The sequence below is a fragment of the Carcharodon carcharias genome, chromosome 2 (genome assembly GCF_017639515.1).
Source record: "Carcharodon carcharias isolate sCarCar2 chromosome 2, sCarCar2.pri, whole genome shotgun sequence".
NCBI lineage: Eukaryota > Metazoa > Chordata > Chondrichthyes > Lamniformes > Lamnidae > Carcharodon > Carcharodon carcharias.
The window spans coordinates 75,383,857-75,400,627 of NC_054468.1; positions in this window are offsets into that span (position 1 = coordinate 75,383,857).

Genomic DNA, 16,771 nt, shown 5'->3' on the forward strand with positions numbered 1-16,771 from the left:
TTTATTTGTTTTTGGAAACCTCATCCTGCCTGTGGAAAAATGCAAAGGCTGCTTGGCCTTTTCGCCTGCGCGCCAACTGTTAGGTTGGAAGGGCAGCGAAAAATTTAAGTTAATCGATTAATTAATCGCCTTAACAGGCCTTTTAATTGTCGGCGGGTATGCTGCCGGCTCCAGCGGGTGCGCTGCCGGCTCTGACGTGCGCCCACCAACCAAACTATCACGCAACTGCACGTTGATGCTCGGCCGATGTCAATGCATGTCATTTCACGCTCGAGCAGGCCTGCCCACTGAGTGAAAATTTCTGCCCCTGAAAGTTTTATGAAATACTGATTTATAATAAAAAAAAAGTTAAATTCAGTGATAACACGTGCATAACTGTCCCAAATTTACAATAAGTGTGGAGTGGGCGGGTAAAACAACATTTTACCCATCAGCCGCACTGGTGGCTTTTCACACTGTATCATCCCAAACTGCCGCATTAGTTATGCATTCCTAGGAATCCTGCTGTTTCGATGGAGGGCGGGCTCTCATTCGCCTGCCATGCTATCACCTCGCCGCTTCATCATGCTGAGTGCCATATTTAAGGTTTAGCCGTGCACACACATCTCAGTGCTTCCAGCCCAGGACTACTGCAGGGAAGATATCCACAAAAGGCAAAAGACTGCAGCCCACAGATTTAGTAACGGGTCACTGAAACACCTTTTGGATGCCATGGAGGCCCGCCATGATGTCCTCTAACCCAGCTCTGGATGGGCAGCAGCGTGACCAACTAGGCTTGGTAGGTGATGGCAGTGCTGATCAGCGCCAATGCTGCACAGAAGAAGTTGGCCATCCAATGCAGATAGAAGATGAATTATCTCATCCGTGCAGCCAGGGTACAGCAACCATCTCATCACTCTAAACTCTCACAGTCAAGCCCATCACACATTCACTGACATCTCACTCACTGCCAGCTCAAGGGACATCACCACCCAATCTCACACACATATCCTCACATGTCCATCTGGCCCCATCTCCTATGGATACTGCCTCCTCAGCCCTCACTATCTTGAGGCCACTTGCACAGATCAACATGTGCCCCCCACACACACCTCCTTCCCCCGTACAGCCCTCATCCTGTAGCCTCTTCTCTTGCCTGAGGCCACTTCTCTCCCTTCGCAAAGAAGCCCTAGCCCTGCAGCCGTTGCAAAGCCACACACATATGGCTGCTCTGGTAGGTAGAGACCTGCTGTGAGCCCCCTTAAAAGTGATGTGGTGCTGTCTGTGAAACCTGGTGCTGATGACTGTGAGTGCTGCCTGAAGCAAGGTAGGCAAAAAAACCTTGAAGTCTCGGGCGAAGTGCAGCCCGCCAGGTGCATGTCGCTTATGTGCTGTTGTGAAATACGTTGGTGGGGAGGCGGACAATTCAACGGTGCAGGGGATGATCCCAGCAGGCTAGTCTAACAAAGATATGCAGATGTATTACAATGAGGTTCCCAACATCCGATGGTGGGAAACGCGACCCACTGAGAGCCAACGATCACTAACTGGTTTAACACTGTTGTGAACCCAATTGCGCCTTATTATCTGCTCACACCACCAAACATGCCAGATGCTGGCGGGTACGGAAAATCTAGGCCCACATCACCTTTCAAGTAAAAGGTGATGAAGTTAATGGTACATAAGCGCATAACCTGCCAGGACATAAAGGAGATAAGGAAGACAGTGGCTATTAGTACCACTCAGCATTCAGCATGGGACTGACCACAAGAAATCCTATCCCAAACATCCCCATTAAATTCTCCACAATCTTTTACAATGATCAAAAATACTACAATGATATGAATGACCATCGTAATGTTAATCTATCATTAGTGATGTTGATTGACAAAAGAATATTGACTGGGGCTATGGATAATTTCCTGTTCTTCTTCAAGTAATGCCATTATTAATACCAAATCCCTGCTTCCACTACAAGTACCTCAGAGAAAAGTGAATTGGGGAGATTATGAAAAAGGCTTGTTGTAAAAGGAATAAATACTATTGATGTGATAAAGAGGATTGAGAATGTATCAGAGCGGGCATTGGGATGAACTTTTATACATGTCCCATGTGCTTGGGAATTAGAGATGGGGATCAGAAGATGCTAAACACTTTTCGAAAACTTACAATGTCTCCTTTCTTCTAGCTGTTAAATGCAAACAACCTGAATATTGTCAGATAGAAAACTCATGCTAAGGAAGCAGTTTATATCTGTATATCCTGATTTTAATGGAGCATCAATAGACAGTGAGCCAAGGACCTGCCATCGGGCACAGCACTTATTGATTGGAATAGAATGATTTTAGCATAAATGTCACAGTTCAGATGTTACATTTTCTTACTGATATTAATCAAAATTTTAAATTACATAGGAATATGGGACTTTAGAGCAGCAGTAGGCCATTCAGCCCTTCAAGCCTGCTCCGCTATTCAATAAGATCATGGCTGACCTGGTTGTGGTCTCAACTTCACTTTGCCATCTGCACCCCCCCACTAGCCATATAACCCTTGACTCCCTTGTCTATCAAAAATCTGTTTAACTCTGCCTTGAATAAACTCAATGACCCAGCTTCCACTGCTTTCTGGGGAAGAGAATTCCACATACCAATGACCCTTTGAGAGAAAACAAAAATTGCCTCATTTCTGTCTTAAACAGTAGACCTCTTATTCTTAAACTGTGTCCCCTGGTTCTAGTCTCTCCCACAAATGGAAGCAGCCTCCCAATATCTACCCTATCAAATCGCTTCAAGGTCTTATATGTTTCATTACAATCACTTCCCATTCTTCTAAACTCCATTGGGCCCAATGTGTTCAAACTTTCTTCATAAAATAACACCTCATCCCAGGAATCGAGTGAACCCCCTCTGAACTGCTTTTAACAGAATTATATCCTTTCTCAATAAGGAGACCAAAACTGTACACAGTATTTAACTGTACACTCCTAAAAAAAAAACTAATGATTTCTTGCTGATTTTTTCGGACCATAGGGAGGAGAAACTGGAGGTTTATAAACATTTGCCAGTCTACAGAGAAATAAATGATCTCAGGATGTGGTAAATATGCCATTAGCTGATTTAACTGCCTTCTTTCAGCAACCAGACCTGGTGGCTGTCGTTTTTGGAACCCCATCTCAGTGAAAGCAAGCAGTACCAGGAGAGATTTATTAATAATAACGGATGCGTTTAAAGTTCAGTTGGTTTATTCTCCAATAGACAGTCATGAGGTTAACTTTAAGGCTATCTATCACTGTCATTCCAATTCCCGTTGAAGAAATGTCAAGAGTACTCACCTACCCATTTTTTGCAATGGAACACTAGCAAGGGGATATATTTTGTCCCTTTTAAAGGTTGGGGCGGGGTACAAATAAAACTACTGATGAGCTTTGGTGTGGTTTTGACCCCTGTCCTATAGAAGTATACATCTCAAGTTGTTCCACACAGAAAATGCTGCTTTGATCCAGTTTCCCAATTTTACCAATGCTGCATTGGGAAAGTTGCAAGTTAAAGTTGTGACATCCTGACAAGGCAAGAACGAAACTGAGGGGGAAAGTTATCCCATTTCTGTGCATCTCCTTGCAGCCAATTCAGGACATCATTGGCTCAGGTTCTTTATCATCTTCTCAGCTACACTACAGGCATGGTCCAGGAAAACTAAGGATTTACATAGAAGCAATCAGGCGAATCAAGGGAATTTACCCTCAAACTGGAAAAAGGCAAATATAAATCCATCACAAATATTTGTGAAAAAGAAAATGATAGACCTTGCATTCATATAGTGCCTTTCACAATCTCAGGGTGTGCCAAAGCGCTTTACAGCACAACAAGTAGTGTAGCCCACAGTTAAAGAGTAGATACTGTTGTAATGCAGGAAATGTGGCAGCCAACTTGTGCACAGCAAGCTACCATAGACAGCAGTAAGATAAATGACCATCTGTTTGATGTTGGCTGAGGAATAAATGTTGGTCAAGTCATCAGGAGAACTCTCTTACTCTTCTTTGAAAAGTACCTTGGGATATTTTATAGCTACCTGAGAGGGCCAACAGAACCCCGGTTTAACATCTCATCCAATTGACAGCACCTTCAAGAGTGCAGCACTCCCTCACTAAAATGGCAGCTGAGATTGTATCCAAGTCTTGTAGCAGAGCTCGAATCTACCATCTCCTGAATCAGAGATGAGAGTGCTACCACTGCCAGCTGCAGTGAAATATTAACAATATTAACTTAGCATTGTTTAATCTTTGGGTTAATTAAGATTCAGGCATATAAACATGTGAAGTTGGAGCAGGAGTAAACCATTTAGCCCCTCAAGTGTGCCACGCCATTCAATAAGGTCATGGCTGATCTGATTGTAACCTCCTGGCAGGAGGTTTAGAGGGGATGTGAGGGGGAATTTTTTCACCCAGAGGGTAGTGGGAGTCTGGAACTCACTGCCTGAAAGGGTGGTAGAGGCAGAAACCCTCATAACATTTAAGAAGTAGCCATGGCATACAAGGCTATGGGCCTAGTGCTGGAAAATGGGATTAGAATAGCCACGCATTTGTTTGACTGGCACAGACTCGAAGGGCCTTTTTCTGTGCTGTAGACCTCTCTGAGTCTATGACCTACCTCCGATATAACCTTTCACCCCCTGTTTATCAAGAATTGATCTACCTTTGCCTTAAAAGCATTCAAACACTCTGCTTCCACTGCCTTTTGAGGAAGAGAGTTTGTAAGACTTTCAACCCTCTGAGAGAAAAAAATACTCATCAATTCTGTCTTAAATTGGCGACCCCTTATTTTTAAAGCATGACCCTTAGGTCTAGAAGTGCCTGAACTTATTCTACCTTGATTTAACATAGAAGTTTTCATCTTTCATTCACACACAGTTATTTTTGAAGTTGAAAGGGCAAATTGAGGAGGCTAGTAAAAAAGCAAATGGCTGTATTAATAGAGGCAAATGATACAAAAACAAGGAAATTATGTTAAACCTTTCAAAATCACTGGTTAGGCCTCTCAGCTGGAGTGTTGTCTCTAATTTTGGCACCACAGTTTAAGAAAGGGTGTCAAGGCCTTAAAAAGAATGCAAAATGGTACCAAGGATAAAGGCCCAGTTATGTGGAGGGACTGGGGTTATTCTCCTTAGGGCATAGAATGTTAACTGGAAATTTAATAGAAGCATTCAAAATTATAAAAGAGTTTTGAAAGAGAAGAAAGGGCGAAACCATTATCATTGGTAGGAGGGCTGCTAATCAGAGGATACAGATTCAAGACCATTGGCAAAAGATGTGGATGGGAGCTGAGGGGAATTGCTTTTCACGTAGTGAGTTATGGTCTGGAACACACGGCCTGAAAAGGTGGTGGAAGCAGATGTAATAATAACTTTCAAAAGGATGAATGTGAGCTTGTAAACTGTCACTTAGGTATTTACCAACCATATAGAATGGTTTAATTTAACAAAGAACAAACTTTATCTTGGGCCAGAATTTTTTCATCGGCGTGCAGGGGTGGACCCCGCATGCTGCCGCGTCAAATGACGAGTGGTGACGTCGGGCGAGTGTCCCAGCATCACCGTGTGCCGTGATATTTCAGTCGGAGGGTGCACGATGATCTCCAATGTGCACCCACCACCAATTAATGAGCCATTTAAGGCCCTTGAGGCAGCAATTGTCGGGGATTTTTTGGGGCCCGTGCGATCTTCAGAATGTCGCATGGGAGCAATGGGCAGGCGGGCAGGCCATAATTTTATAAACCTCATCCACCGGTGGGATAAGAGGGGTGAGTGGGGTCATGAGTGTTATTTATCAGACATTTAATGCTTAAAGTTACTGATACTTGCTCGTGTGAGCAGGAATACTTCAAAATTCTTCAAAGCTGCTTGGACAGGGTTAACAGCCTTCAGGTCAGGTCTCTGAGTAAACATTTCTGGGGCCTTGCCTGTTTCAGGCAGCCTTCCCTTAGCCTGGGAATGGGAGCTGTGCTCTCCACTGGAGGCACCTCCTCTGAGGGGGAAGGGAGGGCCAAAAGGGGGATGAGGCCAGGAGTGCACATTCAGCCTCCAGGGGAGCCACCTTTGGGGGAACAGGCGCAGGCACAAGGGACACAGGGCCAACAGGGAGTCCAATGCGGAAGGGCGCCGCAGAAGGCGCCACTATCCTGCTACCAGGGTATACAAGCGGCGAAGTAGCTACCTCAATATGTCTGAGGCGCAGTGCCGAAAGAAGGTCCATCTCTCAAGGGAGACAGTCACCTCTATCTGATAGATGATTGGGCCTGAGATCAGCTCCAACTGTATGGGTGGACACCCCATGCCAGTGGCGCTGAAAGTCACAGCTGCCCTCAACGTCTATGCCTCCAACTCTTTCCAGGGGTCGGTGGATAATCTTTGCGGAGTCTCCCAATCAGCTGTCCACACTTGTGTCAAGCTGGTGACAGATGCTCTGTTCAGGTGTGCACTACCGCTGGGATGAGGCCAGTCAGACAGAGCGAGCCAGAGGCTTCACAGTCATTGCTGACTTCCCCCGCGTCCAGGGTGCAATAGACTGTACACATGTGGCCATCAAGGCGCCAGCAGGTGAGCCCAGTGCCTTCATCAACAGGAAGGTCTTCCACTCCATGAACGTGCAGATAGTGTGTGATCACAGGATGCTGATTCTACAAGTCTGTGCAAGGTACCCAGGCAGCTCCCATGAGGCATACATCCGGAGACACTCCCAGGTGCCGAGCTTTTCAGTGCACAAGCCCGTCTGGACAGGCAGCTGTTGGGTACCAAGGGCTATCCCCTCAAAAGGTGGCTCATGATGCCTCTCCACCATCCAAGAACAGAAGTTGAGCAGCGGTACAATAGGACCCACGCCTCCACAAGGGCTGTGGTGGAGAGAACCATCAGTCTTCTCAAGATGCGCTTCCGATGCCTGGACCGTTCAGGGGGTGCACTCCAATACCCCCCAGATTGCGTGTCGCTGATAGTGTTTGCATGTTGTGCTCTCCAGAGTCTGGCACTGGAAAGGGGCGGCACAGTGGATAAAGAAGATATAGATGCAGTTGCTCTGGCTGCATACAATGAGTCCAGTCGTGAGTCCAAGGATGAGCACCGTAAGGAGAACGCTGAGGGGGTAGACGCTGACCCGGGCAAATTCCAGGGAGGCAGGGACACCAGGGAGGTTTTAATCCAATGAACGTTCAGCTAGCCCACTACAGATGGACCTCCAACAGGCTGCAGGCTCCACACTCGATACCCGAATGCAAAATCTGCCTGGGTAAGGACATTAACTAAGTGCCTTGACAATAAAGCTCAATGTCAAACAACTCACTCATAATATCATGTTACTTACAGAAGTAAGGAATCACCCTGAGCCATGCTTACATATCAAAATTTAATGAGTTAACAAAATGAAGTACAAAAAAATCATTACAAAGGTGTTATGCATCACACCAAGTGGTCATGAGCTAATAGTGGGGCAACATAAAACCACCAGTAAGAAACCCATGGAGTGACCAAGGTGTCTTAAGTTTACATATGTGAGTGCTACGTCTAGGTGCTCCCCCCTCGCTGGCACTGGCACCTGAGACAGCCTGCTCACTGTGTTGTCCTGTTGGCCTCGATGACCTTGGCGGGCATTCTCTGGCCCTTGGAGCCTTTGATGGCCCCACCTGGGAGGGAGCTGCCAGTTCTACACCTGGCATCTCCCCAGTCACCGCGGCCTCATTGGATCCCATGTTCACTGGCAGAGCGGCAGAGGAGCTGCTGCCCTCATCCGGGGCACCCTGAGAGGAGCCCACAGAGATGACAGGCAGCTCCTGCACCAACCTGAGATTGCTTCGGACCTCCCTGCTCACCAATGATGGATGGGCACCGAGCTGGACTACTTGGTGCCCAAACCATCTCCCACATCAGCTGAGGTCAATGCCGCTATGAGGGCTTGTATATCCGAGCGCAACCCCAGGGAGCCCTGATTGTTCTCCTGGAGGAGGCTCTTCATGAGAGTCACCAATCTCTCCATGAAGGAAGCATGGTGCTCAGCCATGAGTCTCATTGCATAGGTGATGCTCTGCTTGGATTCCTCCAGCACGGGCACCATGCCACGCATAGCCTCATGTATCTCCGCCAGATTCTCCCGCATACCTGCTGCACTTCCAGTATCTGCTGCCTCACAGACGACTCCAGAGGCACATCATCAGCCACCAACTGGGTACGTGCCTGGTCCCCAGCAGTCTTCCGACTGCCGGCGCCATGGGCTCTCTGTCTCTGCCCGCACCTCAAGCGAGTGTGAAGTGTCCTCGCCACTGTGCCGTGGGGCACTAGCTGATGATCTAATTCCCACCGAGGTGCTAGGATCTGCACTGGTGCTTGCCTGGCAGAGGTGGTGTGACACTGGTGAGTCCAATTGTTCAGAGCCCTCAGGTGTGAGAGGTGGCCCCTCTGCCTCCCCCTCCCAGCCCTGCTCTGGTGATGCTAAAAGGAAGAACAAGGACATTTGATTAGTTAGAGTGGAGACAATGTCAATGTACATGCTGGTCCCCCGGATCATTATGTGCTCATCCTCCCATAATCAATGGTCAATCCATGTTGCAAACTTCAATCACTGAGCATTCAGCCATGCCATGGTTGCTGGGACACACATGGTGACCTGAGTGCTTGGCAAACATATCTCCCTGTGGCACCCCAGCCTCCCCGCTACCGGTGGACCTGGGAGCATGGCGCCTCTCCAGATCCATTGCCTCCTGCTCATATCTGGTCATGATGGCCAACTGGGCCTGGCCTCCGCCAGTCCGCATCCGCTCGGCGGAATTGTGTGCAGCCTTCTCCTGAAAAAGAGGGAGGAGCATTGATTAGTCCACCCTGTACCTGGATTCCCATTGCATCCCTGCCAATCCAACCAGAGTGGGACATTGCAGGACTCGAGTGCTTCATCAGCCCACAAAAAAGCCAGGGCTGACCCCCCCTTGCCTAAATGCTGCCTCCATTACATTTGGCACCACACGGTCTAACCTTGCAAAGCAAGGAGACACAAGCACGTGGAACGCCAAGGGCAGCAGATGGACTGGTGCCCCACCATCTGGAAGCTCCCCTCCCAGCATGTCAGCACCCTGACTTTGACATGTTTCGCAGTTCCAGCACTCTGCCTAGGTGCAGATCCTTGAGGTTGCCCCCAAAACTCTACTCTGGGTGTCAGTGTCACACATGCTGTGGGTGCAGAACCCATCTCAGCACTACCCTCTCAGGGTGAACTAGGCATGGGCAATATCTGCTGGCCCACCCAGTGAGGGAAACATGCTGTGAAGGATTCAATGCTGTAGCTGCGCTCAGAGTTTGGGGTGGGCGGGCCCAGGGGGAAAGCCAACCTGCTGTGTTAAGTGACCTCTGCCAACATGTTACTCACCCTTCCCATGCTCAGGAGGTCATTGAATCACTTGTGGCACTGGACCCATGAGCATCGCACCATGTCATAGGAGCTGACTATCTCTGTCACCTCCTCCCAGGCACGTTTGGTCAGGTGGGGGGGGGGTGGCTCCATCTCCCGTCCCTCGGAATGAGGACCTCCCGCCCCGTTGCCACCTCCTCCAGGAGGGCAGCTAGGCACTCATTGGAAAACGGAGAGGCACACTGCCCCACTACCCTACCCTCAAATCTGGCCTGCTCTCCAGCAGCGCTCTGGGGAGCCCTTCTACTGGCCAAGATGAACAGTCTTTGCAAGGCTGCCAGCGCTGTTTGTGAACAGGCCGCCGGGTCTCCATTGGACTTGGCAGGCATTGCACTCCCGCCACCGCCCGCCACTCCCGCTATCCTCGGGAGCCAAGAAATATGCTGGGTGGGCCTTAATTGGCCCGCCCACTCCCAAACAGCCCGCCTGATGGGGAGAAAACTCTCCCCTTGGGATATTTTAGGTACATGTTTAGTAAAATGTATTGAGTAAAATATGACAATGACATTCAACCTCAAAGTGTTAATCCTTCAATATTTTTGAAAGATAATTTCTATCGTCATGTCATTTATTATTCTCCAAGTAGAGAGAAAGAGAATGTCAGGTATCCTGGCCTAGAAGCCAAACATTAGATGGCAATTTCCCAAGACTGACTAGGAACTCTGTGCTCAGAATAGTTTATTTGTTTTATATGTAGATGCCAAGTGGAGGCAGGCAGATCCCTATAGGAAGAAAACAGAGCTCAGATTACCCTCAGACCAAGGCTACTAAGTTACTCAGGAGCTACAGTGGCATAAACCAAGACAGTATTCCCAACTCTTCTACCTGTTGCTCTGACCACCCACTTTCATTTTGCTCAATCATATTTCTCTTGTATTCCAGCTTCAAGTGCTGGCAAAAAAGTATGCACCTAAAACATTAACCTCTTGTTTCATGGCTTTAATTCCCTAAACACTCATCACCTAACTGCAATTGCAAATGGTTTGTGAAGACAAAAACATCTTTAACTTCATTGTTGCTCAAAATCCCAACACAACAGACAGATTTGGAAATGTGAGCCAATATAATATGGCATCGTGATTTTTTTCCCCATAAAGATAACAAGGTTATCTACCCAACTGCTTTTAGTCCAACGTAAGGAAAAGTCAGCCAAGGATACCAGGTGGCCCCATTCCTTCTCCCTCACCACAGCCACGCCCAACTCCCCACCCCCACAACTTAATATAGAATTCTCAGTTACAGGCCCAGATTTCTGTATGAACTAGTAAACCTAACAAACTCCAAATGCACAAAGGAGGTCATTTGTTCCCCTCTTTTAAAGCAATGATAAAATCATTCAACATTCGCGACTAGAATTTTTCGTTTGACTCAGAAGAAAGTGTAATCCGATGACTCTACAGGAAATATTGGCTTGCTTCAGTAAGTAAAACATATTGTTCAAGTAAACGAAATATGTAATTGTCTTCGAGCCAAAGTTACAGGGAACAGTTTGTGAATTTACTCCAAAGACGTGTGTGGACTGCACATAAGCGGGAGGGGGCACCAAACCATTTGGAATGCATTGAACTGAAGAATGGACTATTTGAATGAAAAGTAGGGAAAACATACATTAAGGTCGGTCAGCAAACGTAAAAGCAGAGGCAAGTTGTGGAATTACTTTGTGTTCCTTTCACCAGCCTTTGCCGGTGCAGGCAAATCTTTGCTCTTTACAGATGCTGTCTGAACGGATGTGTATTTCTCGTATTCTCTGAAGTTCGCTCAGATTTCCAGCATTTTCACTTTTCCCAAATGGCCGGTTCCACTTTTCAAATACTAACATCCTGACCACCACGATATCTATGCAAAGGTCCAACCAAATTCGGTGACACATTTACAGAGAAATATGTTGTGACAGCCTTCGGCCATCGTTGTCTGTAAATCATGCAGTATTGCACCTCTTGCTCCTCCCTTCCACCGCCACCCCCTTCACGTAACAATCAGATGAAAAACTTGTCAAATGACCCCTCTAAACTACCGGTTTCAGATTGGTATCTGTGGGAGTGCAGCGTACAGCTGGCAGAATGGAGTTACACCGCCGCAGGATATCCCTCCACATTGCAGCGAGATTGGCTACAAAGGAGCTCTGTGCCTCCGTCTTTAAAACGCACGCACGGAGCTCCCGCTGATCATTTCTCTCTCTCTCTGTCGGCAGAGTGGACTCTCAGTTCTCTTTCACACTGAGCTCTGGCCAATTGCTGGAGCATCAGGCTCGCCTGGTGATTCCAGAGCGGCGCTGGGGAGTGTGTCTGCTGTCCTACACTGTTACTCAGTCCTGCGGCTCAGGCTGGGCTCTGCAGTACCTGACAAGTTTTTCTGTGTTATATATGAAGCTTGTTCAGATTTTTGCAAGTTTCAGTGAGGCAAGGCGAGCTCAAGAAATGACCGCTCGGCGAAATGGTCAACGGACGAGAACAGGAGGTCTTACCACCAGACTGTTCCCACTCCTTCCTTCTATCCGTCACTTCTTCCTTTTCCCGTTTCCCTCTTCCCTTTCGCCTCTCCTCCCTCTTCCTTCCCTACCTCCCGTTCTTCTGTCTCCGTCCTCACCTTTCCCGCTCCTTCCTCCTGCCTCTTCTCCCCCTTGCTTCCCTCCCTTTCCTACCCCTCTACTCCCTCTTCCTTTCATCCTCCTCTCCACTCTCTATTTCTTTACTCTGACCAAATTTCTCCCCTTTTCTTCTGAAAACTTGAATCTTTCTTAGCCTATGCTACCTGATCGAAGCGGCTATTCCTCATTTCTGAGTCTGTAGGGTGAGAATTAATCCCTTATTTCACCAGAGGAGACGTTGATGCTCAGGCTGAACCTTTCCTTCTGTCTTCTACACAAACATCTAGCAGGTGTCACTGTAATAAAGAATTAGAAATCCAGCCCATTTTCTCTTTTTTAAACCCAGCGACTAACATACCTTCCTTAACATTTCATTGGCTCAGACCAATAGCTTTAGTTTTAAGGATAAACAGTGAAACCTTGTTGATCTGTTCTTATTCAGTTAAGCAATTCTGGGGAGCAAGCGATTGAATTTTAGTAATAAACTAACAATTCTTGTTCTTGCTTTCATTTTTTAAATGCAAGTCATAAAATGTACATAATTATAAAGTTTGTTCACAAAACAGTATTTCATTATAGTTTTCAACCAACGTCTTTTGTATTTATCCTTCACATTAGATTCATGGAATGACCAGCCCACATTTCCTACACAAAGTTGGAAACTAAACTCTGACACTCTGGTGTTTGGTTACGCTCACGTTGTCCTTTAGCACATTTCATATTGTTAGCTTTTGAATAAACATTGCTACCATCTTTCAAAATTCTCTTTAACTGCCATTGGTTAACTTTGTAAGTTAAAATTCAACCAAATAAACTCGTATAAATACATATCGCAGAAGGAGGTCATTAGACCAATCAAACCTCTAAATGAGGCTACCACTTGGTCCCATTTTCTTGCACTTCCCGTTTTGCATATACATTTTTTTTCTATTTTAAATATTCATCAACTTTGAAAGCCTGTTTCTTGTAGGGCATTTCATGTACTAACAATTCTCTGCATGTAAAAAAAAACTCCCAGCCTGAAATGAAAGCAAAATGCTGTAGATGCTGGAAATCTGAAATAAAAACAAAAATGCTAGAAAAACACATCTGTGGAGAGAGAAATAGTTAATGTTTAGAGTCTGTATGACCCTTCTTCAGAGCTGAACTCCGAGGCTGAAATGTTCAGTTGGTATTGCTTTCCTAATTAATTTTAAAAGTCCAAGAGAACAACTTATATAATGGGAGTTATCTGCACAGGAAATAATCTAGTATTCAACAAATTTTAGTTTCTCTTAATTTCCTTACAGTCTGAAATATGATGACACATAACATTTGGAGTAAAGGAATTCATCACCCTTTTCTGTTTAAATGATATACAATCAGTGGGTTTCAGTTATAGCTGAATTAAAATGGACGGCAATAGATATTTTGATATGATATTAGACGTGTTGGTGCAGAAAGAAAACTACACTTTTCCATTTGAATATATTTATATCCCACAAGACACAAGATCAATTAAATAAAAATGCTTTTTTGTTTTTTCATAAGGTCATAAAAATCTGGCTAGGTATTAATACATGATTTAGACATTGTAAATATAAGGCTGATGAAGGATAGAGAAATAAGTCTTCACTTATGATGTCTTAGTACGTTGTAGAATTATCTGTCAGTTTATGATGATCATATTGAAGTATGCTGCATCGGGACCCCAGTAAAAACTGTTGGCATAGACACAAATTAGTAGGAAATGTGTTCTTTTATTTACTCACTCAGATCAATATTTTAGATTCACATCTCTTCAATTTTCTATTATTCAAAGGCATACAATAAAAATAAAGCCATCACAAATAGCTTTCCCCCACCAAAGGTAATATGAGCAGATCTAATTATCTTCTTTAGAGATGTTTGGATTTCCGTGAGAATCATCTTCAATTCCAGTTCCACGATGAGTCTCCTGATCATTTTGATATTGTTCCTCGTACCCTGCGCTATAAGGGTTATATATGTTATGATATTGATCATAAGATGTTGTCACGTCATTAATATCATTTTCATAAGGACACGGAGTTTCAAGGTCTGGATCACAGATGATTTCATAACGGCTGGTATCATGGAAGTCAGCCTCTCCATCGGTAACACCAAATCGCTGCATGCGGCATTCAAAGTCACAGTCAGAATCTGGCTCATAAAGACTGTCTTTTTCATTGCGACAATTGGAGTCATAGTATGAATCACAATCTTCTCTGTGTATTTGGTCATCACCATGAGATTGAGAAGTCTGGCAGTCGGAATCATGTTCGGGATTACAGTTGTGTTCTGGCTGATAAGACTCTGTTGCCACTTCAGCACAATAAGGGTCATATGGGTCACACACTTTTGTCTGTGTTCGTTCACTGGCATAGGAGAGACTGCTACTGCAATCAGGGTCGTGGTCAGGGTTACACTCACGCCCCATCTGTTTGTGACAGTTTGAATCATAATCTGGGTCACAATCTTCTGTAGCTCTTCTGTCTTGTGTTTGCTCATTAATGTGAGGTTGAGACCTGTCGCAATAAGGGTCAACATTAGGATCGCAATTCTCTGTAGCAGCTCTTTCTTGCTGTCGAGCACGATATTGGGAATAATAACACTCAGGGTCTGTATATGGATCACAATTCTCTGTAGCTGGTCTTTCTTGCTCCCTGTCTCGATACCGGGAATAACACTCAGGGTCAGAGTAGGGGTCACAATTCTCTGTAGCTGGTCTTTCTTGCTCTCTAGCTTGATGTTGGGAATGACATTCAGGGTCAGTGTAGGGGTCACAATTCTCTGTAGCTGGTCTTTCTTGTTGTCGAGCACGATATTGGGAATAATAACACTCAGGGTCTGTATATGGGTCACAATTCTCTGTAGCTGGTCTTTCTTGCTCCCCGTCTCGATATCGGGAATAACACTCAGGGTCAGAGTGGGGGTCACAATTCTCTGTAGCTGGTCTTTCTTGTTCCCTGTCTCGATATCGGGAATAACACTCAGGGTCAGAGTAGGGGTCACAATTCTCTGTAGCTGGTCTTTCTTGCTCCCTGTCTCGATATCGGGAATAACACTCAGGGTCAGAGTAGGGGTCACAATTCTCTGTAGCTGGTCTTTCTTGCTCCCTGTCTCGATATTGGGAATAACACTCAGGGTCAGAGCGGGGGTCACAATTCTCTGTAGCTGGTCTTTCTTGCTCCCTGTCTCGATATCGGGAATAACACTCAGCGTCAGAGTATGGGTCACAATTCTCTGTAGCTGGTCTTTCTTGCTCCCTGTCTCGATATCGTGAATAACACTCAGGGTCAGAGTAGGGGTCACAATTCTCTGTAGCTGGTCTTTCTTGCTCCCTGTCTCTATATTGGGAATAACACTCAGGGTCAGCTTGGGGGTCACAATTCTCTGTAGCTGGTCTTTCTTGCTCTCTAGCACTGTATTGGGAATAACATTCAGGGTCAGAGGAGGGGTCACAATTCTCTGTAGCTGGTCTTTCTTGCTCCCTGTCTTGATACCGGGAATAACACTCAGGGTCAGAGTAGGGGTCACAATTCTCTGTAGCTGGTCTTTCTTGCTGTCTAGCTCTGTATCGGGAATAACATTCAGGGTCAGAGTAGGGGTCACAATTCTCTGTAGCTGGTCTTTCTTGCTCTCTGGCTCTGTATCGGGAATAACATTCAGGGTCAGAGTAGGGGTCACAATTCTCTGTAGTTGGTCTTTCTTGCTCCCTGTCTCGATATCGGGAATAACACTCAGGGTCAGAGTAGGGGTCACAATTCTCTGTAGCTGGTCTTTCTTGCTCTCTGGCTCTGTATCGGGAGTAACACTCAGGGTCAGAGTGGGGGTCACAATTCTCTGTAGCTGGTCTTTCTTGCTCTCTGGCTCTGTATCGGGAATAACATTCAGGGTCAGAGTAGGGGTCACAATTCTCTGTAGCTGGTCTTTCTTGCTCTCTGGCTCTGTATCGAGAATAACACTCAGGGTCAGAGTAGGGGTCACAATTCTCTGTAGCTGGTGTTTCTTGCTCACTGGCTCTGTATCGAGAATAACACTCAGGATCAGAGTAGGGGTCACAATTCTCTGTAGCTGGTCTTTCTTGCTCTCTGGCTCTGTATCGGGAATAACATTCAGGGTCAGAGTAGGGGTCACAATTCTCTGTAGCTGGTCTTACTTGCTCTCTGGCTCTGTATCGGGAATAACACTCAGGGTCAGAGTAGGGGTCACAATTCTCAGTGGCTGGTCTTTCTTGCTCTCTAGCTCTGTATTGGGAATAACATTCAGGGTCAGAGTAGGGGTCACAATTCTCTGTAGCTGGTCTTTCTTGCTCTCTCGCTCTGTATCGGGAATAACACTCAGGGTCAGAGTAGGGGTCACAATTCTCTGTGGCTGGTCTTTCTTGCTGTCTAGCTCTGTATCGGGAATAACATTCAGGGTCAGAGTAGGGGTCACAATTCTCTGTAGCTGGTCTTTCTTGCTCCCTGTCTCGATATCGGGAATAACACTCAGGGTCAGAGTAGGGGTCACAATTCTCTGCAGCTGGTCTTTCTTGCTCCCTGTCTCGATATCGTGAATAACACTCAGGGTCAGAGTAAGGGTCACAATTCTCTGTGGATGTACTTCTATGACAATAAGGATCATGTTCAGGATCACAGTTTCTGTCGTGTTCAGGTACTCGATTATGTTCTTCATTTCCATGGCAGTTGGGGTCATAGGGGTCACAGCTGTCACTTGGCTGAGAATCATGAACTGGATAACAGTCTGGGTGATAATAGAGA